General features: G+C 45.0%; 1 protein-coding gene across 2 annotated transcripts in view; it reads left to right on the top strand.

Moving 5' to 3' along the window:
* znf438 (zinc finger protein 438) overlaps positions 1-26733 on the top strand; it is a 48468-nt gene that overhangs the window by 5901 nt on the left and 15834 nt on the right. For both annotated transcript variants that reach the window (XM_072378117.1, XM_072378115.1), the window contains exon 2: positions 23215-23297. The gene's annotated coding sequence lies outside the window, so the exon portion shown is untranslated. The remainder of the gene's footprint in view (positions 1-23214; positions 23298-26733) is intronic.

Raw genomic sequence — 26733 nt, 5'->3', positions numbered from 1 at the left:
GTCTGTAAAGTGCTGCCTAAAGAAGAAGAATAGTGGACTGAAGAACAAGGAAAGTGCATCTCTAGCTTGAATAATAAATGGGGAACATATTGTGGATGGAAAAGCGGGATGTGGTTCAGTAATAGTCGGGTTAAAATGTCTTTCTCTGCTAAATTGTTGGTCTTGCTTGGCTCTTGTTTCCAAGAAAAGTTAATGAAAATGACATGTGAAGTCTACTGACTGACTTTTAAATGATCTGTAGGCAGAGAAACCATATTATTATATTAGGCTGCTCCTGTAAGCATTAGCATATTTCCTGGCAAACTTCCACCCCTAGAAAAGCTTTCTGTTCACGTGCGCGTGGTTACAGATGTTATTATGTTAGCAACATCAAAAGTGGTCTTTTTTGCCTTTAAAGGGGAACTCCGGTATTTTTAAACCTAGACCTTATTTCTGGCATGAAATACGTTTATCTACTCACCGAGAACAGTTTGGTGAAAGTCAGCGTCCATCAGAAGCTATTTAGATAACTTGTGATCGGCGTATATCCATATAACGGAGTGAACAGGGCAGGGACGATGCAGCCTCTAAATAAGGCATTATCTGTCTTTATTTCACCAATACTTTAAGCTGAATAAATGAATGAAGGTGTACTATAGCTCTGTTAGCTCAGAGCTGCTGTTATGTGGCTACTTGCAGCTATAGGAGAGCTAACGGAGGGATTTCTACACAGGCACTCTACTGGGACCACTTCATCCACACGCCCCCCTGCAGCACAGTTTATTCACTCCGGTAAGAACGTCCATCTTACTCAAAGTCGTCGTTCATGTTGTCAAAATCTGATAAATATCCTGCCATGTTGCACAAAACTATCAGCAGCAAACTCTGTGTGAAGTTAGCCGACTGTCACAGAGCACGGAGTGAATAAACTGTGCTGCAGGGGGGCGTGTCGATGACGTCATCTCAGTAGAGTGCCTGTGTAGAAATCCCTCCGTTAGCTCTCCTATAGCTGCAAGTAGCCACATAACAGCAGCTATGAGCTAACAGAGCTATAGCACACGTTCATTCATTCATTCTTCTTAAAGTATTGGTGAAATAAAGACAGATAATGCCTTATTTAGAGGCTGCATCCTCTAAGCCCCGTTCACTCCGTTATATGGATATACGCCGATCACAAGTTATCTAAATAGCTTCTGATGGACGCTGACTTTCACCAAACTGTTCTCAGTGAGTAGCTAAACGTATTTCATGCCAGAAATAAGGTCTAGGTTTAAAAATACCGGAGTTCCCCTTTAATGGACAGATTGGAGAGAGAGAGAGAGACATGCAGGGAAGGTCAGCACTTCCAGGATTTGAACCAGTGATGGCTGCAAATGGGCATTGCCAATATGAGACGTGCTCCTGACCACTCGACCACCCCCATCATAAGAGTTTTGATGAGAGTAGGCTGCAGCATGAACCCTGGATATTGACAGTGAGTCAGAAGAGTTTCAGGAGAAATGAAGTTGAGTAAACCTTTTTACAAATCTGCTGAGGAAATGAGACTTCTTCCTTCCTGGCAGGATATTTCAATGGGTATTTAGTACTAATAACTAACACTTTAATTTTATTTGGTGTGCTGTATCAATAAGGAATAATCCTACTGTTTTTATTAGAGATGAACTTACTGACTAGTCATTTACTGAATTATAAAGAGGATTCTCAATGTGAAGGCTTGTTCCATTTTCCTCACACACTCATTTAATGGGGACATTTTTCCTCTGACACAATGCAACTCTGTCAGCCAGTGACTGCGATGAGCAGTGCCACCCTCAAAACCAGATCCTGGTTTGACTTCTGGTCTAACCACAACCATTTCAGCTCCTCTCTGCTCTGTCAGAGTCGTTTGGCTGATCTGCAGAGAAACTCGAAGCTTAAAAGACTGAAAACGGGGGAAAAAACCCAAGATGAGACCTTTACCAACATTTTAGTTGTATTTGGGGACCCTCACTTCCTCTTACACCCCCCCATGTGGCCACCAGAATCACCCCTGTAAACAGAGAGAAGCTGAGTTAATGAGTTCTACCATGCATTAAGATTTGATCATTTGTACAGAAAACATAAAAAAACAGGGTAGCCAAAGAGTTTGGATTTGGGTATTTATTGCAGGTTTCAGGGATTTATTGTTTCAGGATGAGTCTGTTGTTGGCCTGGAAAAAAGAAAAAAAGAAAAAAAAGCTTAAACGAAGCGAAAGGAAAAAGGAGCTTCTGCATTTACTGTTGAATTCCGGATCATTTCTCCTTCAGCTCCTGACTCCAGGAAAAACACAGGCCATTGGCCTTTGGTGTGTTTACTCTGTTTCAGGGGGGCTTGTGAATTTGAAACCCAGCCCCCACATCTCATTCCTCTGAGGCCCCTCCCACTTCACTGGTGGATGTGGCTCGTGCATGAAAAGCAGCAGAGAGAAGTTGACTTTTACCCCCCCCCCCACGCACGCACACAAATTCACTGCCTCCTCAGCCTCTCGTCTCCCTGCGTATCCTTGCTCCACACACACATTTGTGTGTCTTCCACAGCTATGATTAAGGTGTCAGGGCTGCTCTCACTCCGCCCTGCCCTGGATCAAGTTACCCTGCCATTACTCAGTGGTTCCCCGTGCGAGGGTGCTCCATGTGAGGCGTGGTGGAGCCTGCTTGCTGCCGGCCTCTCCGGACCTGCAGACGAGCTTAGTTCGACCACAGACGCCCCTGGTCGGTGGAGTCGCTCCAGCTGTGGCACAGGCTCTGGAAAATGATTCACAGCGGCAGGCAGAGGGGTTAGGGAAGTTTCAGATCTGTGTTTTCATGTTGGATTCAGGCTGCTTTCATCTGGCTGCAGGACAAACAGGAGAAACGGTTCTTTCTGTTGCACCCACAACACAAGACAGTTTGTTGGCAGGCCAGTGAGCCACACGGCAAGCCCAGGCCCTCGGTGCGTCACACGGTGATTTGTGGGCCTCATCGTTTTATGGTTGTGTAATGTCGGTTCTTTGACGGTAAAATGTCTTGTTAAACCTCACTCTGGCCTATTCTCATAAAAGTGAGTGATGCAGGGCAGTAGGATGAAGGCCATGCAATCCTGTTACCTTGCACAATGTGACAGGATGGCACCTGCTCAACCAAAGCAAGACGCTCCAGACTTTATCACTTGATTGATACCTGCTGAGAAAAGCTGTGATCTTATAGGTCTAATTTCTGGTGATCAGTGAGGGTATGCCTGTACCTGGAGTAGCTGAGGTTTTACAGGGACAGCATCCATTTTCTGCCGGTTGTGCTCCCGGGTGGAGCCGTAACTCCCTTTGTGTTGTCACCAGGCTTTAAGCTCTGCTGGAATTTATTTAGGTTTGACACATAACAGTCCTGCACAATGCAAGGTGGCTCACAGGAAGCCCCACTCAGACTGGACTAATCCTTTCTAATTGAAAGAGAGGCACTATTGTGGGCCAGTGGCTTGTGTGTTGCTCATTTACAGTAATGAGACATCTGGGCCCAGAGAGCAGAGCTGTTTGTAGAGGAGGAAAAGGCTGTGGCGCCTGAGGGCCAGCAGGGAACAACACGGAACCATCACAGATGGAACAGCACATCTGACTGCTTGTTTTCTCTTGTCTGTGTGTGAGCATTTCATTTGGTCCAATTGCTGCTTTGGAATGGTCTCATGTGCTTATGCTAATGTGAGATTAGATTTTTTTTTCATTCGGAAAACAATATTACGATTGGGATGTTGGGACAAGGGTATGGTTGAAAAGAGGACGTTTCTTTGCCCACATTTCCTTCATCTGCCATGAAAACAAACAGCTTGATGTCTATCAGATGCTTGAGACCTCCCTAAAGCCTAAAATGAATGCCTGCAAATGTGGATCATGTTCACACGAGTCGAGCTAAGCTAACAGCTCCAGTTTGCCATTCAACAGGACCACCATCCTCGTCCAGGGTCACCTTCACTGACTGATGGAGCTGACATCGCTTTAATGTTGTCATCATATCAGCCGTGTAAAGACAGCCTGAAGACAAACAAAGTATTTTCATTTCCAATAAAAAGGTCAATTAAACTGTAGTGGGGTCATTAAAATGATCAAAGAAAGACAAACTTTTAATCCAAGTGATTTAAGAATTGAATGAGTAATTACATTTTTGGCAGAATGCCGGTGCTATTGGATCACTGCCCAGTCTCTAGAGCAGGCCAACTGTGAAAAGGATGATCAGTGTCCACCTGTGTCAGCTGCTGCGAGTCTGCAGCAAAGAAATGTGGAAAAACCGGTTTGTTCGTCTCTCAGGTGACAATTCATCCCTGGAGAAAATCTTTTTTAGTACAAGCACATTGTCCACAGTTTCAGCTTGCTCCAGGTGAAATGCTTTATTTGAACAGCTTCACACTGCATCCTGCTGTGGAAAGCAGTGTGATGCAGTACCACTCAGGTGTTTTCACCTCTGCACTGCCTGCTGTCTGTGGCAGTGTGTTGTTGGTGGTTTCACTCAGTCATGGAGTGGAGTCAGTAAAGAGAAACCCGACTCAGCTGTCTGTTTCAGAGCTGACTCCTCACACTTTGCACATTGACTGCCAGCTATCATCCCAGGTACTGCACTGCCCAACACTCTGCCTTCCAGACTAATGATTGTGGATGAAAAGATCATGCTAACATGGACACAGGTGGAAGGGCATGCTTGTTCAAAGCAGTTGTGTTGGGTTAAGCAGCTTTATTGCCCGTCTTGGCCTCAACACTAAAACTAACTGGCTGGCAGAGTTGGGGGCAGTGCCCATCCTCCTGAAATGGCTCTGATTGGGATGTGGACATGAGACCTGGAGGTTGAGGGGTCGGGCCTCTGTGGAGCGAGCCTGTTTTGACACCACCTGCTGATGCTCCACCAGGTGGGGCTCTGTGGAGGCTGAAGGCTGTATCTGCACCTCTGACTATTTGCCGTCTTCTTCCAGAGCAGTTTTTGCTGACTGAGTGCAGTGGCCTATATAGAAAGTGAATTTTCTTTGTGTTCTGTTATCTGATGTCACCTTGTTTGCTTTCCCCAAGTAGCCAAACTTTCAGAGTAACGGTGACCTTGCAGTGCATTCAGCAGGTGTGCAGCTATGCTCCAGATCCAGCTGGACTCACTAAGCCCTCAACAGCTCACAGGAGTGACTGCTTTTCACAGGCAGGGAAGCACCGCATATGTTTGAGGAGAGATTTAGTTTGCTGTTGTGTTGTATCAGAGGCGACTACACACACACACACACACACACACACTGTGTGAAAAGGCTCATCGGTTTGATTCCTGACCTTGTGCTACCACAGGTTGAATCTCTCTCACTGTTATCCTTCGCTCACACTGAGACGGGTATGAGACTGACTAACCCTGGCACACATACTTGAGAAGCTTGAGGTTGGTACTAAAATGCTGTAATCCATTATTTGGTTGGTTTTAGAGCAGAGATAGCAGTGGTTCAGCATGTACCTGTCAGTACTTATTCCCTGCCAGAGGGCGGGGGTGGGGTTGAGGTGGAGTAACAGCAAGCAGCTGCCTCTTATGGACCCTACCTTTCCCTGCTGTTATCCTGCTGCTCTCAAACCATCCTGAAGACCCACTTTTCCTCAGTCTTACACTGCCTTAAGTAATCAAGATGGAGACAAGAGAAAGCTTGATCCACTGGGATGAGAGGCAACTTCCTTTTTGGTGTTGGATAAGGCCACACAGCAACAAGAACGTGTCGCTGTTCGTCCAGTGAGCTGACTCGATACCAGCTGCTTATGACTGTCCCTTTTTATCCTTCCTCCTGCAGCTGTCTTCTGTGATTAGCTGAATGTTCCATCGATCCTCTGAGCTGAGGCAGCCATATTTATCACATAGCGAGTGGAGCGGCCGTCCCTCCTTCATTGGAAAACGATAAGTCTGTAGAATGTGTCTATGTAATATAAGTTGGCAAAGAGAGGAGTGTAGGAAAAGGCAGAAGGGTTAGCAAGCCAGAGCTTTATGGGGTTTGCTGGCAATAAGGAAAAAAAGAGAGCCCACCTTCAGCAAAAGCGGATGTATAGCAATGCCACAAGTGCAGGATGGGGGCTTTAAAATGGGAGCAGGAGCCTCTGAGCAGGGAATCTCCCCCTGAATCGCAGCTAATGAAGGAAGTAATTCAGATCAGAATCTCTGGTCGTTTCCTTGCAATAATCCACCGATGGACTGCTAACCACCCCTCTCCACCAATTGTAGTTCTTTCCTTATAGCTACGAAGGTGAGCGGTACTGATGAGCCACAGCTTAGATGCACAGTTAAAAAGATTAAAAAAAGAGCTGGGATCCCTCTTTTAAAAAAAAAAAAAAAAACTATTACAAACTTTACTAAAACTGCACAGTCCGTGCGCCGCGACCATTGTCCTTGCCACGCCAGCTAATCCCGTCTCCGTCCTACAGTGTCTCCTGGCTGCTCCGCTCAGCTGGTCCCCGGTGCTCCCCACTGGTCCCAGTAACGGACGCAGACCTAAAAAACCAAGAACGTGGCCGGCAGACAACTATGCGGACAGGAGGGCCACTCGCTCCCCTCCGGAGTGGGCCTGAGCCTACAGCTAGCAGTGCATTGGACACCAGGGACCAATGCACTGTTCCGGCGTCTCTGGCCAGCCCACGAGTCCCTCCTGCCGCTGCCGCCTCTCTCTTATCCGCGTCTGCGCCGACCAAACGCTCCTTCTCGTGTCCTTTTTTCCCCTTTTTTGTTCCGGCTACCTGGCCTCCTTAAAAACAATCTAGGCGCCAGTCCCAGCACCTGATTGGTCAGCCAATCAGGTGGATCCACTTACTTGTTACATAAAAAACAATATATGCAATAGCTCAAATCATAATTAACACAATTGTAACAAAAACACAAAATATAAATAAACATGCAACTTAAACCAAACACACAACGCATAACAGAACCAAAATATAACAAGCAGTGGATCACACTCGCGACATATACTGTTCTCTTATTTTCATGAGGCAACTGACAAACTTAAGAGCTTCTAAGCTTCATCATCTGTGCATGCTGCCAAAATGACTTTGATAAATGCTAGTATTGTACTTCCACAAGCTACCTAGATCTCTGTGGGTACCACTTTGATATCAGGATGCACTTCGTGACTGAGCTCAAGGCCAGTGGGCTCTGTCTGGTAGGCTCTTTATGTGCTGCTGACTACTTCAATGCTCCATCATTTCTCTGAACTGCTTCTGGAGGTGTAATGGTCACTGGGTCTCAAGAAGGGTTGCATCACTGTCTCATGTCATGTGATCAGTCACTGATTAGATGGTGGAACAATCATGAGTTTAGATCATACTTTGTAAAATAAGCACATTTCAGTATTTTTAGCCAGTAGTGCGGCCCTGAGGATAGAGATGATGCCTCGCATGTTGTCAGCTGTTGCATTTTCACATCTTCCAAAGAGGTTGTGTGCTCGTTTGTTCTCCATCTTGGAGCTGGTTAACTTAAGATGTCAATGCAGATCTGAATCAGGATTCTTTTATCCATCATGTTGGAAGATTGTAACCTGTAAGAAGCTTATTAGAAACCTGGTTACATATAACACATTGTTCAGGAGAAATCCAACTGTTCCCATCCATGATGATAGATGGATAGGTAAATAGATATACTTTATCAATCCCAAGTGGAAATTGTGGGATGTCTTTAATAATGAGGACACCATCATATGACTCCAAGTGTTTGTATTGACTCTCAGGCCACTTTCTCACAATCAACCACCAGTTTTTGTGGAATCGGACTTGGACTTGAGACATATCACATATGAGATTAGCTCTGTAAGGAGCAGTGCCTAGATGAAGCTCAGAGGAGACGGGACGGGACTGAAAACGTATGCTGTGTGTTTTACTTCCAGGATGTGGAATGGCCTCCCGACATATCTGTTTCAACTGCTGATAGCTATCATGCATGCATTTGAATGTATTGACAGTGTTAACGACCACCAGAAAACTGTTCAATTCAGTTTTAATTAGTTTGTGTAGTGCCAAATCACAACAAACGTCATCTCAAGGCGCTTCGATGGACTGCATCATTGAAGCGCCTTGAGATGATGGCTGAATAAGTGTCAGAAGGTAAATGGCTTTCAGAAATGTTTCAACAACAGAAATGTATTAACAAAAGCTCCATAACTTCCAGTTAACTTGTCAAACTAAACATAACTGAACTCAAACAAACCATAAATAAGCTACAAGGTCATGGCCCTCCCTCCATAAGTCCGTTACTCCCCTGAGTCATGGGACAAAACGTCCACAATGACATTCTCGTGTCCTGGTCTGTACTGGACCTGAAAACAAAAGGACTTGAGAGACGAGTACCGTCTGGTAATTCTCACATTTGTGTCTTTCATACTATGGATCCACTGCAAAGCTCGATGATCAGTTTGAAGAACAATTTCCCTACCTGTCAGATAGTATTTCAAAGTGTCCAAAGCCCATTTAATAGCTAATGCTTCCTTTTCAATGGTTGAATCCCTCTTTATCTCTTGGAAACGGCTAATGTACTGCACTAGCAACTGTTGTCCTTCCTCTCCTTGCAGTGACACAGCTCAAAGACCTCCTTCTGAAGCATCAGTTTGCACTGTAAAAGGAAGAGTGAAATCTGGACACTGCATCTGTGGACAGTCCTGTTGAAAGCAGAACCTCAACAGCACCCGCTGTAAATTCTCTGGTGGAGCACCTGCTGTGAATATTTCAAATCAGCATTAAGTCTGGACCAAATTTAGTGAATTCTGTTGTTATGCAGCCCCTCTGGAAAGTGTCCGTACTCCAGTGCATGTTTGAACGTCTTGGATAATGGCACTCATCGGTCACAGAGTGGCGTAGGACAGGGTCTCTGACAGTGGGGTTTACTGGTTGATAAGTACTCTCTACTCAGGATACCAAGCAAGGTTCTGTTTCCTGAGTTGTCTTGTACAGTTTGTGCTAAGCTAGGTGTAGTCCCAGAACATTTCCATTCATCTTTCATTGCCAAAAGACAAACCAGGTCAAGTCAGCGATGGAGAAATTGAAGTGGAGTCTGTGTTGGCCTCTGGCTTTTTTCAGTGCTCTTTTTGTATCATATTTAAGCTTTGATGTGGCTAGACGACACAATTTCAAAGGGAAAAGTCTTACTTGCAAAGGAAGTGTTGCTGGTCCTTCCAGGTTCTTGAAAAGTCTTCATGTGAAATTCTTCATCACTCCTAAATACTCACAAATGCCCCCTTTTAGGTTACTTCATCACATTGACAATATTACTTCCTCTTCTTTTTCCTCCCAGCTTAGAAGGGGTTACTCTCCATGTTTCCTGTCCAATTCCCAGAGCGCCAGCTACGTTCAGATTGCTTTCTTGATGTTAAACATTCCCAGGCTCCTATAACCTTCTAGTTTGCCTCCTCAGTCCAAGAAATGTCCCAGGTGAACGAGTGGGCGAACCTCCTGCTTTTAAGGATAAAATCTCTAAAAAATATTTTCTCACAGAGGGTGGGAGATGGAGGGGCTGGAGAAGCAGGGAGCTGTGTGATGGGAAAGCATTCCTTCTTTGCATTCCGCTCAGCTGATGTAAGGCTGTGGGAAAGCAGATTTTCCCAACCATGGTTCATTTAAGATGGTGTTTCTTGTGGAAAAAAAGGCTGAATTTAAGCTGAAGGTTGGATAGTGGCAAACAGCAATCAGTCAGGAACATACTTCTCCAACTCACTCTCTGGATGTTGAGCTCAACATGTTTCTTTCCATCCACGACTTCCCAGTTCTTCCCTCTTTAGACATCTGATCAATGGCTGAATCATGTTATCTCATCTGAGTCAGCACAGCCTACACACCAGGCAGAAAACCAGTTGGATCTAGGCTTATCTGTGTGGAGGCTGCAGTGTGGATGTGACCCGGGAGCAGAGCTGGGCCAGGATGGGCTATATTTAGCCCAGCCATGATCAGGCTAATTGCCCTCCCAGGCCTAATCATTTCCAGGCTCTGCAGCTCATAAACGACTGGAGGGGAGGCCAAACACCCACTAACCTCATGTTAAAGGGATGCTGGTATCAATGGGGCTGTCAGAGTGCTCCACAGACAAGACAAATTAGCACAATGAGCTTCCTCCTCGCATGCTTTTAGATGCTCTCTTAGAGGATTGGATTGAAGGGTCCAGTATTTCTGTCTGTTGCAGTGTATTAATTGAATATGTTTCCTGCTACTATATCACTAATGGGAAGTCTTGGCAGCATCCTGTACAGGCGACATTGTGAGGTTGCCTTCAGTTCATCCCCTCTATTGAGCAGTCTTATGTGAATGATGATTCCCTCCTCTGCTGCCTCCTACAGCCAGCTCAGCTCCTTCCCGTGAGCTTGACTTGTGTCCATAAGAGAAATGCAGCAGTGCCTCCACCCTGCTGGAGTGGCCTCAGCTTTATGTGGTGTTGATGGAAAAGTTTACTTTCTGGTGCTTTGTTCTCACCACCCACCGCCTGAATTCCTGTTTGTGTCAAACTATGCTGCTTCCTGTGTGGTTCCTGTCCATGAGTTAGGTGTGGGGAACACGATGGCTCGGGTCAGAGGATGAGGGGTTGGAGGGGTCAACAGATTGGTTCACCACTCTGCCTGCTCAACGGCCCTAAGCTTCCTTACCGATCTAGTTGCCACATGCATGCTGGCTGATGGGGATTTCTGGGAACTTTTCCACTATGCACACCTGGAGTCATAGACCAGGTGGTCTTCCACTGATGGAGACTTGTTAATAGGCTGCTGGTGAGAGGGTGGCACAGCGGCCACTCCTTTCTTAGATGAGCTTGAAGATAATGGTGTGACACAACTAGGGATGTCGCGATACCAGACATTTAGTGGGCAATACCAATACCAGTGAAATTCCACGATTCTTGATACCCAATTCGATACCACGGTAAGAAACAAAAAGAAAACGATAAATTCCATGAACTTCAACATACTCCTTTATTAAAAGCATTTGAACATTACAAAAAACAAAAGTGGTACAGGCATATAGCCTCCAAGTAAAGAATAAAAAGAACACACTATTAACATCACAAAAAAAGAACAGTGGCATGTAGCGTTCAAGTAATAGATAGAAATAATTTGATAATCTATATTAGCTTATATATATTAAGGAAAATAAAGATTTCGTCTTATAAAATTGTTGTGTTTTTAAATGCATCTCATCATAGAATGCTGTCAGTCCAGAAAATGTGTCATATTTGTGTAAGAGAGACCGTCTGGAACCAGGCAATATCAGAACCATGACAGAGGGATATTTCATGATTTAGTCATTTGAAAAAATATCTGCTTAGTGCCTATCGCGCATGTGCACTGTAGCTTTAGCTTACTGGCGCACAGGTGATCTGCACATGTCTTTTGAACACAACTTTAGTCTTTGCAATGTAAGCATATGCATTATTTGATCTATTTCAAAACTGGATAACTCGCGTTGTCACACAGTGGGTCTACATGATGAGATTAACTGGATTATAGCTACAGTTGGGTTCTGCTCCTTATCTGAGGGTAATTATCCTTGGATATATGGCGGTGAATGAATGGAATCACTGGCACAAAGCATGTCATACCATGGTGCAATAGGTGGAGCTGTACCCATTTCAACTATCGCTAATAGAGCCACTTCCAGTTACTGAAAAATACAATGCCATTAGTAACGCCGTTATACTCTAATGCCGTTATTACCAACAATAATGCACATTCTCCATCGCTTTGCTTGTTTCTTTCTGACGGTGGCGACAACAACAGTAATATCGTCTCCTTCGACTTTCGGGTCACGATCCTGGGAAAAAATCTCGAGCATGCGCAGAACGCAAAGTCCAATTCACCACGTGCTTCTGCCGTCTACCAGCGCGTTTAGTGCGACTATCAACCGAGTTATCTTGGGGTCTTCATCCGACTGCGAGGAACCCGATCCGGTCCAATTTTTTGTCAGACTAAGGTGTATACATGAACTTAATAAGTCAGTCTTATTTAGTCATTAATCTGATTCTTACAGTGCCATGTTACCCCACTGACAGAGAAATAAGGAATACTTTCGGAAAGGGAACATTCTGCTGTTTATTTTCATATACGGTGCATTGTGTAGTGACGGGGACTTCACAACTTATTCAGCCGTACTTTGCAAAGACATAGCTTTGTTCTGTTTGTTGTCTTCATAACGTGGTTATTTCGGTATGTACAGATATTCTTTGCAAAGCTCTGTTTCTGCTGTTTGTGATATGCGTTTCATATCTATGCGATGGGGAGTTTGTGAGTAATTCAATCAAGAGTACCGAGTGTGGACACGGACGCGCAGAGCTGTATTCAGATTGTACTATTAACTAGAAAATTTCTGGAAATTTTGATATGGGCATGCCCTACTGCACATTTCTGCCCCCTTGCTGCTTTGCTTATGAGGTTACAATATGTTGTGGTCCAAATCGTCCCGAGTCTTTAAATGTTTGTACGATGTGTGTACAATAAACTATGGCCGAGCAAAAGGCTTCCGAGTTCAGCATGTGTGTTCATTAGCATTGAAATTACGATAGAATTAACGTTGAAAATTCTCAAAAATTGTAAATGCCACCCTGTCGAGACTTAAGTATGTTGTAGTTCAAACTGTCCCGAGTCTTTAAATGTCTGAACGATGTCTGTACGATAAAGTTTGGCCAAGCAAAACCTCTCCAAAATCAGCATGTCAATCATTAGGCTCCCCCTTAGGAATAGGATTTGTGTTGCCACGGTAACAAGCCTCATGTTAACGGTTGGGCAACTTTTAACGTTAAATTTCTCAAAAACCGTAATAGCCAGCATAATGAGACTGAAATATGTTGTAGTACAACGCGTCCCGGGTTGAGGAACATTTTAATGATTTTTCCTACAAGGACCTGTTGCCTAGCAACAAGCGTCCAAAATCAAATTTAAACTTAGCTATCGCAAAAACCGGAGCACCTAGCGTAATGAGGCTTAATGACCATTTAGTACGAAGCGTTTTTTTCCACGTTTTTTCGGCCGTGTTTTTTTTTTTTTTTTTATATATCAGAGCGGGGCCATAATATACACCCGGGACGGGACAAAGTACGTCCCTTTTCAGCTCAATAGGGGATGGGTGCTTTTGTTTCTAAACACGGGACGATTCCGTTTTTCAAGGGACGGTTGGGAACCCTGACCCCAGGCCCCACTTTCCAGAGTTGATTGAAAGATTGGGGGAGGCTTGTCCTGCTGATGTCATCAGCACCTGTGTAAGAAACGACCCATTCGTTTGCATTGTAGTGGAGGAGACCAGAGATGGAATGTGGAGTCAGAAATATATCTGTCAAACGTTATTTGTTCCACTATTTCAAACATATCGTCTTGGATGTGAATCTAAAATGTGAAGAATGTGAAGTCTGAAAATACATTTGTTCAATTTTGAATAATTTAAGGTATTTTTATTGCAGGGGACAATTCATGTTTTTCAGAAATTAAGGGGGATATGTCTTCCCCTGGGATCTGCACCCATGGTGTTATCTCTCTGCCATGAATACTTCCTGAACATTTCAACTGAGAACAATGGGTGTGAATTTGCCCGCAAAGTGAACGTTAACATGACTTGAAAGTCACTCACCTTGAATTCTGTGAATAAATCTGGATGTCTGTCTTTGAGGTACTTCGCTAAATTGAAAGTGTTTCCTCCTTTCTTCTCAAAGGCTTGTTGGCACCGTTTGCATATTGTTTTTTGCTCATCTATTATTAATCCCTGATCATCTGCCTCTAACGCAAAGTACCTCCAGACACGACTCTTACTATTTTTCTTTTCGAAGTCATGGGACTCTAGGCTGACATCTCAGAATTCACTGCGAGTGGCCATCTCTCCAGTGAAGCTCCAGGTGGTAAAATGATAATGGAAACCTCACAGTAACACCACTCCACCTGTCAGATAAAGCACAAAATAGCACCTGTATTGCTTTTTTTGGTCAGCAGAAACAATGCAAACATTCTGCAACAATGCTGCTAACACTTCTTTGTTAGTTTGACCCATGAGACGATCTTCTCTTGAGACAAATGTATTTTCTATTGGATGTCCATGGGTTTTAGAAGAGGAGGGCTTGTAGACACTCAAGAAAAACAATGTTTTCATCTATGGTGAAGCTAATGGCTGAAGAAGGATCACTGTACGCTATCTGTTGGTACCACCCACTCGTCTACATCTTAACAGTCTCATAAAGATATGGAACAACCTGAGCGGTGGGCTGCTCTTGGTCGTGCTGACGCTGCTGCTGGTTCTTTAGCTTTGCTCTGCTGTGGAAAAGACTGAGGTTAAAGTGTGAAAAGATCTGCTTTGTGATGACTGAAACTCTGTTAAATAATGAAGATTGGTCATTTTCTTTCGCCTTTTTCTTTGTTTTTGGCTGTTCGTCCTTTTTGGACTGATGGTTTTTCCTTAAATCAAGAGGGTACTGTTTTTAGAGTCAGGCCAACTTGTAGAATAAGGACAGCTTACTATCTTAATCAAACTGTCACGTGTGTAGTTTAGTAGATACTAAGTGTCCTCGATTAAAAGGTGGAGTTGACTTAAAGGTTTCAGACCAAGCTTGCCTCCTTAAAGCACTCACTGTCTTGGAAGCTGCAGGCAGGTATATAAGGTGTGTTCTGAGCTAGCAGCAGAGTGGGGAGGAGAAAGTGATGTGTGTCTGTCAGCTTTTAAACCCTGAAATTGATTCTTCTTCTGCGCTCTTTATTCTAATGACAAGCTAATCCCCCCCGCTGCCGTTTCCCTCTGTTATAAATAGAGGAGGCTCCTTTGCTCCGCTCCACTGTATGCTGCTTCAGAAAATTAGCACTCGTGATGAGAGTGCGCTCTCAGCAATCAATTTACTCCACTAAGTCCCTTCAAAAAGGTTACCTGTGGCAACTAAGCCCTGGTCACGTAACTTTGAATCAGCTTCTCCTGCCAATTTTTATTCAGCTAATTAAATAAATAGCTGTGTCTGTAGAGTCAGCTGAATGAAATGTCAAAATATTGATGCTGAATGGTTCCATGGTTTCAGGGCATTTGTCATAGGCAGGGGAGGAATAGGGGGGCGTGGCAGCCTCTGGGCTACTCTTACGATCTGCTTATTTATGAGGTTTTAAGTTATTCACGCTCTGCCCAGGCTATCCATCACAGCTGGGTTTACTGTAGTCTGCTACAGTCACACAGTGGTGCAGTAATTATGGGTAGGTTTTTCATTTGATTAGTCCTTCAGATCATGCTGCTGGAGCTAAATTCTGCTGATTCACCAAGCTTCTGCCCATGTGCTGCTGTGAAAAAGAAAGCCTTTTTAAATTTCACTGTGAGGTTTAGAGGAATGTCAGCTGTTTGTGGTGTAGCACTTTGCTCTGATTTCACTTCCCACTAACAGGTTCAGCATGCTTGAAATGATCAGGTTCACATGTGTTCGAGCATGTCTAAAGGTTAAAGTGTGAAAAGCTGAAGTTGTGGATGTCCCCCCCCACTCGCCCTGCAGCAGCTCTGTGTTTTATTTTTCTGTGAATGCTGATACAGATGATCAGAGAGAAGACAAAGGCATCGGTAAACTCTGAGCCAACTTTTCAACAAAGAGTTCAATCATTTCTGCAACTTTTCACACCAGACAGGTCAAGATTCCCTCCCACCTCCTGTGTGAAGGTAAAACTGTGCATACTAGTCCAGAAGACTTAAAATTCCTTCCAGGAGAGAGTGAAAATGTGTGTCCACATTTCTGAAGCAGGGACAGGAATTAGGGATGCACTGAAAAGAAACTTTGTGGCCGAATAATGCTGAATGTTGTTAAGTTTTTCTTTTTGGTAAATATTGCATAAATAAAATAAAAAACATTATTCGACACGATTTTCAAAGAAAGTAAATGTTTATTTAATATTCTGACATTTGAATATTAGTTCAAGTAGTTTCACATTTTTATTAGCCCTATATAACTGAGTTCAGAACTATCTACTCTGTAGGCCTTCAAACAAAACCTGCATTAGAAGTGCATTCCCAAAAACTAAAGCTGCATAAAAGTGGATAAACCCACAACCTTTCGGCATAAGTCTACTTAGTCACAGCAGGCTAACAATGTAAACCGAAGGCTCGGGTAAATCCCAATAAGTGTGTGCTTGCAGAGGAACCCCCTCTAGATACTTTTGGTTGAACACTCGTTGCAAACAGCAATTCTTTTCTCGCTCTCCGACCAGAGAATGTGAACGGAGCTCAGTGTGGAGCGAGTTTTTATCAAATGGAAGGAGCGATTGTTCCGCTCCGTTCACATGCTCTGCCTCCGACACTTTAAAATATCCCCACACTGCCGACATCTTTGTCTATGTTCACTGCGTCAGTAAAACGCGCCGCGCCGCGCCACTGCACGTTGTTTGCTCGCGTCATTAAAAGGCGCCGCTAATAGTCTATGCGGCCTTGCTATAAAGTTATGTGACTTTTCTTTTTTGCAATATTCGGCCGAATATATTCGGTGCATCCCTAACAGGAATGATGGCTGCTGCCATGGCACTCAGTGTCACTGTGCGGTCATTTGAAAGGGACACAAAGGGTTCCTTCTGGTGGTACGTCACACTAACCGGTCGTTGTTTAGAATTCCTGAACCTTGAATTCCTCGTTGGTTGGTCATCGCAGACAGATTAAAACGTACACCTCCCTCTGTTATCTTTGTGGCAGTTTATTAGATTATGCTGAGTTCTGGAGAGTTCAGACTTATGGCTCTGACTCTGAGCTGAGATTCTCTGCAGTGTCTCAAATGTAAGTGAAGCATGCCCCTCTGCTTGTGTCTGGTGTATTTCTCTCTGCATTGGACCCGAGCTCTGCAGCTGAACACCGCGTACCCTCTGAGGAGTCTGAGCTGTGAAGAGACCTCCCATGTTTTCTCTTGTGACATACCTGCCCTCAGGTTGGTGACACATTTATCCCGTGATAAAGATGAAAGCTGGATGTTTAACAGTCAGCACTGACCTGTCAGGTAACAAAAGCAAACTGACAGGACTGTCAGGGACTCCCATGGTACCATCGTTTGTGTCTCAAGCACACTAACTAAAGCTGTTTTTTCTGTATTTTGTGGTCAGAGCTCAACCTCATCTTTTGAAGTTTTAGAGTTTAGAAGCAGTTCAGCTTTGGTGTGAAAATGTAGGAATCTGCAACATTCATCTCTGCAGTAGGATCTCTGATAAAAGATACAGAAAATAGATTATTACATTTTTGAATTAGCTTGTGATTTAATCAGCTTGATGGATTAGTGTGATCGTGACATCTGATGTCTAAAGAGCATCTTCTTCTTCTGATTGCAGTCTAAAAGCCATCTTACATTGAGCAGGACTCACGCTTTGCCTTCATGCAGGCAGCTGGGCAGTCTGCGGCTGTCTGGCAAGCTGCTGGGTCTCTGTGTGGCATTGATAGTGTTTGTTCCTTTGAGGCACCAGCATCATGTGGATAATGACAGCAGAGTCTGATCTCTGGCCAGCTTGAATGCTCCAGCTTCCAGGAGCTAGGCACCGTAAAGATCCAGCGTGTTTGGCTGTTTAACGCAGGTCTGATAGCAGCTCTGTCTCTGCCGGCACACACCGATGCCTGAATGCACCCTCAGAGAATGAGCCCATCCTTCTCATCTCCCCCTTGATCTACCCCACTGTTGCTTTCTGTCTCTCCCCCAAAGAAACGTCTTTCTTCTTTGTCTTCTCCCCTCCCCGTTCCTCCTCACATCCACAGGGTTAGATTTTTATCGCATTTATGTGAGTCCTGCGAGGGGAACCTTGAGGGTCTCAGTGGGATCAATTTAAAAGGGAAGTGCTCGTCTCTCCTCCTCTCCTTGGCCCTCTCGGCTGATTGGGTCCGCTTGCCAGGAACTTGCAGGCGTTTGATCTCAACCACCCCCGTCACCGCCCCCACCCCTGCTCAGAAACTTTGAACAAGTTGGGATTTTCTCAGGTTTAGTCAGAGCTTGGCTCTAAAAAAAAAAATCTGTTCCATTTTCTGAGAAGTGTGGGCCCCATCCCCTTTTCTCTGCACCCTTGAGAGATGAGGAACAGTTTTGTAGACCCGCTGGGTGGTACCACCAGTCTATGCTGGGATGGACCTGTCTCTGAAGATGTGAGAGCGATCCATCTCTTCAGGTGGAGCTGGGCTGAAGAGGACCTGCGGTCCTCAGACGGCCGTCTTTAACACTGGTGAGAAGCTGCTGGGAGTTGTGATGCATTATTCAGTTGGTGTGTGTGTGGGGGGGGGTGCCTGCTAACACTCCCATGCTGAGCTGTGTTGAAGTCGCTCCCCTCCTCATACAACATGAGGGAGCAGTGACCCTGCAGTCAAGCTTCTGCTCCAGAAATCATGCAGGCGGTGTTGTGATGAATTCCTGTGGCTCGCTTCACTTGTTTTTGGTCATCATTTAACATGGTTTAACATGGATGAAGATGAAATAGTTTTTTACACTGTACTCTGCTGTATTTAAAGTAATGGATAGACTCCTCTGTTATTTTTGATACTGGTCTGGTCTGCTCCATGTTTACCACATTTTAAGACTCATGGCTAATTGGGCTGTTTGTAGCAGTTGTGTCATGACAGCACCACAGCTATTCCTGCTCTCACATTTCCTTGCACAATAATTATTCCAAAGAACTCCGTCAAATACACTTGTGCATGTTAGAAGTAGGCGGCACTCGTGTCACTCCAGCACTGAGTGAGATGAGACTCTGAGCCTATAGCAGATCAAAGATGTCTGCAAATGATGCTGTTGGGTTTCACACTCAGCACTTACATCTCCACTGTGCCATTCAACAGAACCACTGTCCAAGCAAATGTGCAGCAAACATGTCCTTTGCTGTGCCTCTTGTGAGTAAGCCCTAAATACTGCCTGGCCTCTTCTGTGTCTCTCTGGGGGAACGGAACACGCAGAAATACAGCTCAACTCACTGCGCAGACACAAGTTAGCTGAAGGGTCAAATGCTATTAGCCGCTGCCTGAACGGGTTGAGTTTTTACAAAAAGATGAACCTTTGGAGCATGTACAGAACGCCCAGGCATGTTGAGTCTATGTAAAAGTATATAGATATGAAGTGGTTCTGTTCCCTACTGCCTTATTGGAGTGTGTTACTCCGGTTCTGACAAGCTCAACATTGGACAACATGCTTGCATGTACTTTGAAAGTCCAATTTCACAAGAATTCTTTTTTTATTTCCTAGTGTCATGTAAACAGTCGTTCGTAGTAGCTGGATCTCTGACTTCTCACTGTTGTTGACTCAAAGAAGCAGTAACCAAGTTTCATCATGTCTCCTCTGCTGCCACTGCTCAGGTGGAACACTTATTAACAGGGGTCAAAGTCTGAAAGCCACAGTACGTCTAGTAAAACCTCCAGTGTATCTCAGTTCCATGTTCTAAAGCAGTGTGACATCACTCTGTGTTTGGATAAGATCCAGGTCTGTCTCCCTCCTCCTCCTGTGTCTTCTGTCAGGTCACTGGGCGTCAAACTGGGGGAGTTTCTCGTGTCCTACCTCACTGAGCTCTCATGTTGGGAAACCTCCAGTCATCTCTCAGGATTAAAATTCCTGGTGAATTTAGCCAAAGCAGACCACAAGCTGTGCTGCTTTTGTTTTTCTGGGCTGTGTCACCTGAGCGTCTCCTTACCTCTCACCAAAGGGATGGAGTTTCTCAGCTGCTGAAAGAAAGGAGCTGGAAGTTTGACTTGGCTCGATTTGTGAGTGTCTCCTTATTTTCAGGTCCCTCAGTGATGACATCATTGGTGTACTTGTACACTAATTGAGGTTTAATGTTAGAGTAGAGTGGACAGGGCTGTAATTTTCCCGCCCCAGCCTAGAATAGAGACGACAGCTTTTCATGTGGTCTGGCTTAATTTAGGCTGCAGCGCTGCAGCTGTGGGACACCTCACACTTTGTCCTTCACATTCTGCTCACAGATGAAAGAACTATGGAAAAGCTGCCTGTCTGTAAGGTAATGTTAAGGACTTGGGTTCGCCCTGTTTAACAGAAGTATGTAGAGGCTTGATGAGACTCGAGAAGAGTTGAATTGTTCAACAAAGCACTGACCTGGAAACTGGAAGTTCAAAGCTTAGAATAGTTCCAGTAATAGCTTTTGCAGTGCCACTGCTTGGTTACAGCTTGGAGGTGTCGTTACGGACTGCAGCCTGAACGTCGCCATCGGTACTAGTGTGGTGTATGCAGGCTCCGGTAGAAGTGGGAGAAAGAAGCAGCTGTAAGATGCAGAGTGACATTCTGGTCTTTGTGATAGTACGTCCACAAAGCCTTTGACATTCATTGTTCCAGCAAGGCAAACACTCAAATCCACATGCACACGGACACAAACACAGAGCTCTACCTGCTCATCACACCGTGGTCCACATCAGGCCCTGTATAAACAGCGGCCCCGTTTGAAGTGGAAAGCCTTAATCAAGGGTAATCACTGACATTGCTCAGTGGGGACTGAGTGGGCCCCGAGAGGGCAGGAGTCGATGAGGCTGGGGGAGGCCAACGTGCATGCAGAGGCATCGGAGTGGATGGAAACTTTATTTTTCTGTTCACAAGCTACAAACTTGTATCAGGATGTTCTGATCTAAAGCCTCAGCTCTTCACTGCTGCAGCTTTCCTTCCCTAGAAGTTGTTCTGCATTGGTCTGCATGTGTATTATAGAAGTGGTTGATAATCCCCTATACTGAAGTAAACTTTGAGTTACACACCACTCTGAAGGCATGCCTCTTACTCTGAAACATGTTCCATTACGGAGGCTTTAGCTCAGAATGTGAAAAAGGCATTTTATTAAGAGGTCTGAGGATCTCAGAACAGAGATGCAGCAGGAGGCTGTGATTGGCCCTCACATGGACCTCTGTAATGTACGGAACTCTGAGCACATGCATGCATGCTCTCTCTCTCTTTCACACACCCTTACACACACCCTTACACACACACACACTGACCCCACTGTGCGAGTCAGACCTAGCTGGCCTGTGCCTGGGCCAAAGCCTGTTACCTCGGATTCAGGCGGTGGAGGCTGTTAATGAGCTCTGTCAGGGTGGACACCACAACCTACAGCTCAGCGGGCCAGCACAGACGGAGCCCACTGATCCTGGGACTATCGGCAGACTCACAGCTGTGGTTTGGGCTGCTTTTTGGAAATTTTGGCCTGTCTGGCAGGCGGAGCGCACCAACATCAGTAGTGTGTGCTAGAAGAGAAGCAGCAGCTGGTTCAAACTAAAACTTCCTGCAGTGATGATGGGAGCAGCTGGTGTCAGCTCAAACTTTTTACTTTTAATTCCTTTATACCCAATACTTAAACATGACTGGAGTAGTAAGTATTAAGAGTTAAGCTTTCTTTGCCACGCCTAGCCATGCTGAGTACTCCCGACATAAGGGGCTGTGCATTTTACTAGAGGTTAATATCCACAAAGGAACATGAGCGGTTTCGACTTGGTCCCCATCATGGCTCACTAATATCCGCTCGTTTAGAGCGGATGACTCGCTGCGTTGTCTGATTTGGGTTCAGGAAGCACAAAAAACACTCACATCCCAGCACTGCATGGCCTGGACTCATTTCTCAATAATTCATCCAGACAACTAGAATGATTGTTCTATGAAAATGCACTAAAAATTCCATTCCTTTGCTCTTTCTCTCAAAGTTTGTGCATATCACAGTGTGCCAAAGAGTGTGTGCATCTGAGCAAATATACAGCAGTGTATGCAGCTCTTTTCCGCCTCAAACAAAGGAGGTGTCAGGGTGAATTAGCCCCCCTCCAACTGAACGCCCAGAGAGCTTAGGGATGCACCACAGGTTCTGCTGAGTCGCACATGAGCCACGGTGTCTGCCTCTCCCCCTCCACGCTCACCCCCTCTTCACTCTTGCGCTGCTTTAACAAGGTTGTTGGAAGAGGATAAGGCATGTAAAATGAATAATTTACACACAAGAGCGCTCCTTATTTATTTAATATGGCTGGATGTGACTGAGTGGGCAGCCTGGGTCCCCAACTGCCGAGACACTGCTGGCTAAACGAGTGCTCGCTCAGCTTAATGGAGGACCAAAGTGACAGGCATTTAGAGAGAGCAAAGAGCTGCAAAAGAGAGTTTATTCAGTGTGCACGTGTGTGAAACAGGCCCAGCAGTTCGTGTAAAGCATTGAATAACGATACTTTATTAAACCCTAAAAAGGAAACTCTCTTGCAGCATGATGACTCCATAGCATTTATTGGTAAATGGTCGTTGCACAGAAAGTCCGTGGGAAGGCTTTTTGCTGCTGGCAGGAATAACTGCTTGTAATGCTCCTTGTTGCTGTGGAGCTGAAGAAGCCTCTTTGTTGTTGACCGCTGTGCAGTCTAAAAAAGAATTGTGTCATTTCAAGAAAAATCTGACTTTCAAAGTGCATGTAAACATGTTGGTCCGATGTTGAGCTGCTGCTCTAAAGACTCTGAAGTCCTGCAGTAGGGATGGAACTGCTGTGTTTGTATGCGCTCAACCAGACTCAACGTGCCTGGGCGCTCTGCACATGCTCCAAACTTCCATCTTTATGTAAAAACATTAAAGTGTGAGCGTATGTTAATCCTGCCAAATTCCCAATAAAGCTGCTCTCCTTCCCAACTTTTTCTTTGTTTCTTCTAGTTTTGCGTGTGTGCGTGCGTGCGTGCGTGCGTGCGTGCGTGCGTGCGTGCGTGCGTGCGTCACACTGTTCTGTGTCCCAGAAGCTATGATTAAAAACCAGCCTGTTCAGACTACATATTGACTGTGTTAGCTCCCCTGCATGCACTGGGAAAGGGACGGTGGTCCAGTGAAGGGTGTCAGGTGAGCTCTTAACATGGCTCACTTCACTGTGCATGGAAATGCGTTCATTGATTTAAATCTGGGAAAAAGTCACAGCAATGTTTATTCTTGTTGTCTGCCATCATCTGTCTTGAGTTCTCTCCCCTTTGATGAATTCTTTTCTGTTCTTTCATATAAGTATGACCCTTCATTACCTCAAACTTCTCACAGAACATCCCCCACAGCCTCTCAATAGTTTGGCTAATAACTGTTGCCTCATTAGGCTGAATAGAGACGAAGGCTAAGTATCATTCTTAACTTTGGCTTCAGCTCGCAGACGCTAACTGGCTGAACTCTGCTAAAACTTTTTCTCACTTTGCAGGTCTCTGTTGTTTTCAAGTTTATGAAGGCTTTTTTTGGGAAACTTATGGGGCTCAATTTTAGTTTCACATCAGATCTTTTATTTTGCTTTGAATTGAAATTATAATTATTATAATCCTAATAGAAGGAAAACAAAAAGTGTTTTTTTTGTCTTCACAGGGGGAGTGTGGCAAGGGGGGCCTGCAGTACCCAGAAAGAGGGGGAGTGAGGGAGCGGCCGAGGAGGAAGGAATCATCCAGCTGGTAAAGTCTTTTAGATAAGATCAAATGTATTATATTCCCAAACAGAGACACACAGTGGGTCCACATGAGGAGATTAGCTGGATTACAGCTACAGTTGGGTTCTGCTCCTTATCTGAGGGTAATTATCCTTGGATATATGGCGGTGAATGAATGGAATCACTGGCACAAAGCAGGTCATACCCCGGTACCATAGGTGGCGCTGTCCCCATTTCAGCTATCGCTAATAGAGCCACTTCCTGTTGACGTCTTCACCGCCAACAACAACAAACTCAGGCATTCAGAAAGATGGAGAACGCAGAGTGAGATGAAGCTGCGTCCCTCTCCATCTGTGATGAGCTGGTTATGGAACAGACGATGCACAACATTCTCCATCATGTTGTTTCTTTCTTTCTGACGACAACAACAGTAATATCGTCTCCTTCCACTTCCGGGTGACGATCGCTGGAAAAAATCTGGAGCAGAATGCTCGATCCGATCCACTGTCGTCTCCAGGCACGTTCAGTGGGCATTTGGATCGAGTTATCCCGGGGTCTTAATCTGACTGCGAGGAACCCGATCCAAGTTTTAGTCGGACTAAGGTGTCTACATGAACTGAATAAGTCAGTCTTACTGTAATTTAGCCATTAATCTCATTGTTTACAGTGCCATGTAACCCCACTGAGTGGGATGTCACAGCAGCACACATCCTTTACTACTGCAGCTAGTATGTTCAGGTGAACCTCGCAGATGTACCAAACACTACACTCCAGTCACATAAAACTTTAACAATAGTTGCTCTCTGTGTGATGGCAGGATAAGAAAGTGTGGGACACATGAGAGAGAAAGGAAATAAATGTCTCTCATGTTCCATAATTAATCATCAGCCCTCATTTCAAAGGCAGATAATAAGGACGCTGTGAGCACATTCTGTGTCTCAGTCCTTTTGAGTCTTCCTCTTCTTCTTCCTATGGACAGAGGCGGCCCCTCTCAGCAGGAGCGATGCATGGCCACAGTTCCTGTGTCAATGTGTGTGTGTGTTACCCAGGAGAATAAAGTCCCACAGCTCACATTGACCTCATTATAAAAATAGCTCATCTATCCAGCAATCACATTTCCCTCCGTTTTCCCTCTCCTCCTCAGTCTTGGATATATTGTGATCCTGTCCACCTCCTGCTCTCTTGTCTCTCCATCAGTGTTGCTGTTGGACTCAGCAGAAGATTAAAAGCTTATGTAAGTGCTTGTAACAGCAGAGCTTCCTCCACCCCTGTCATGACCAATCTGGCCCTAATCTGGGATGTCTTTTAATCATAAAACATTTCTGTGTAACATTAAAAATGGTGTTTACATGATCTGTAGAGATTTTCACCACCCCTGTTAGAGTGAATGGCACACATGTCCAGTGAATACAGCAGCAGCAGCATCAGTGATCATCATCGTCTTTGATCCTCCAGACAGCATTTGCTGCTGTTTTAATGACCTAGCAGACGCTTTAGCAGATGTATGGACTCCAGACAGGCACTCAGCGACCTTCTCTTAACACTTTGGACAGGCTGGATGTGACTGAGTATTCATAGTATTTGCTTTTACTGCAGTTCTGCTTTATGTTCAAAGTTAACAACGTTGTCACCACCGAGAGCACAGCACAGACACTCACTGAGTCAATCCACCAGGGCACCTTAAGCTGCTGCCAAAAGACCTCTGAGCTTCCTCCTAAATCTAGAGCAGGGGTTTCCAACCCCCTGCTGGAGAAGCAAAGTTTCACAGGGGTGTGTGAGAGGTTTTAATACTCGATTTGCACAGGTGCAAAATCTCAACACATGTGCACATGCACAGGCTTGGCAGTCTTTTTTTAAGGTTGGGAACAGCTAACCTGAAGGAGTTCTCTCAGGGAGGAGGGGAATGCTTTCACATAGGGATCAGCTTGATAGTCACAACATTCACATGAATTCATATCTCCAGCAAAGTGTGGAGAAGTTACTGAGATTTTAGATTTCCACATCTGGAGCTGTTAGATTTCATCTCATTTGAAACCCTTTTCGAGGCCATGCGATTCAGTACTAAGCATTCAAAGTGTGTGAACCTCCAGAAGCTCCGCACCTCTGCAGGAACGTTTCCTCTGCAGCTTTAGAGTTGACTTACTCATAGGTGATACGGGCTGTGGCTGTCGGGGTGTTCGGGGATGGTGGCGGCGTGGAAGAGTGTGACTGATGGGGCAAACATGCTTTTACATTTTTACAGTCAAACAAGTCTAATATTCCGAGATGGAGCAATCTGAAGGATGAGCTTGTAGAATGGGAACATTAAGAGTGTTGCTTTGCTGAACTTTGGGATTCCTTCTTTCTGATTGTCATCGAGTCCCTACCAAGGAAGAACCTTTGTCCTCGGAGGAGCCTTTTCTTATGGCTTTGTTTTCTGAGTGCATTAACAGCACATGAATATCCTGTCCATTCTGTTGAGTTTTGAATAAAACGCATCCAGCATGTGGAAACGACGCAGTCTTAAGAGCTCGTGGTTTAAAGATGGCAGTTTTGTTTCAGTAGCACATGTATGATGATATCTTTAAAGATACGTGTGGGTAATACAAAGCCAGCTTTCACACAATGGCTGATTAAGTTGGACTTTTGCTTTGACTGTGTAGTTCCCCCGGAGTGTGATCGTACCTCACATGATGTCTCCTTTGTGGTCTGATGCGATCACCTGGTTGTACTACAGCTAATTCCACCAGGAGAGGCCGTCCTATAGGAACAAGGCTCTTGCACTGACCTGCTTTTAGAAGCAAAGGGTTAATTTCAACAGGAAGAGAACTGTTGCACCATCTGCATATTCTTTTGATCTCGCTCCGTGTTAGGGCGAAGCTAAAGCCACTCTGGTATGTCCCTCGCTGCTGAAATGATGTGTGTGTGTGTGTTGCCCCATGGGGTGAGTTACCTCCACCCTCTCCATCACATCTCTCCCCCTCCCTACCTTGCTGTTTTTCTGTCTTGGGGCTCATCACAGCCCTGAACCTGCTCCAATTAGCATCCCACACAACAGTGTTTATTTACTCAGGTTCTGTCAGGTGGGGAGGGAGGGAGGTGAGAATGAAGGAGAGTTGGAATGAGGGAGACAGAGAAAGCTGGGAACAGGAAGAGAGGGAGAAATGGCAGAGAGAATCAAAGAGCTGTGAGACTGTAGTCTTGTTGCAGATGAAGGATCTAATGATGGTTAGAAAGACACCGTGTAAAAAGGGAGAGGAGGAGAAGTTTCCCTCCTCCCCTCTGCTTCTTCCGGCATTTCATCTGAGATGCAAGCTGGTAGCTTCCTCTCAGCTCCCCATCAATGTTCTTCCACTGCTCTGAGTGATCATTAAGGTGGGAGCACAGGTGTTTTCTTCCAGGTCCAGTCAGAGTTGGGGCAGAATTGACTGCAGTCTTAATCTGTGGGAGTGTTAGTGTGTCTGAGCAGGCCTTCTTTGGGA

Source organism: Leuresthes tenuis, unplaced genomic scaffold, assembly GCF_036924035.1.
Source record: "Leuresthes tenuis unplaced genomic scaffold, fLeuTen1.0.hap1 SCAF_24, whole genome shotgun sequence".
Classification (NCBI taxonomy): domain Eukaryota; kingdom Metazoa; phylum Chordata; class Actinopteri; order Atheriniformes; family Atherinopsidae; genus Leuresthes; species Leuresthes tenuis.
The sequence above is the reverse complement of the archived record's forward strand: the minus strand, read 5'-3'. Positions and strand labels throughout refer to the sequence as shown.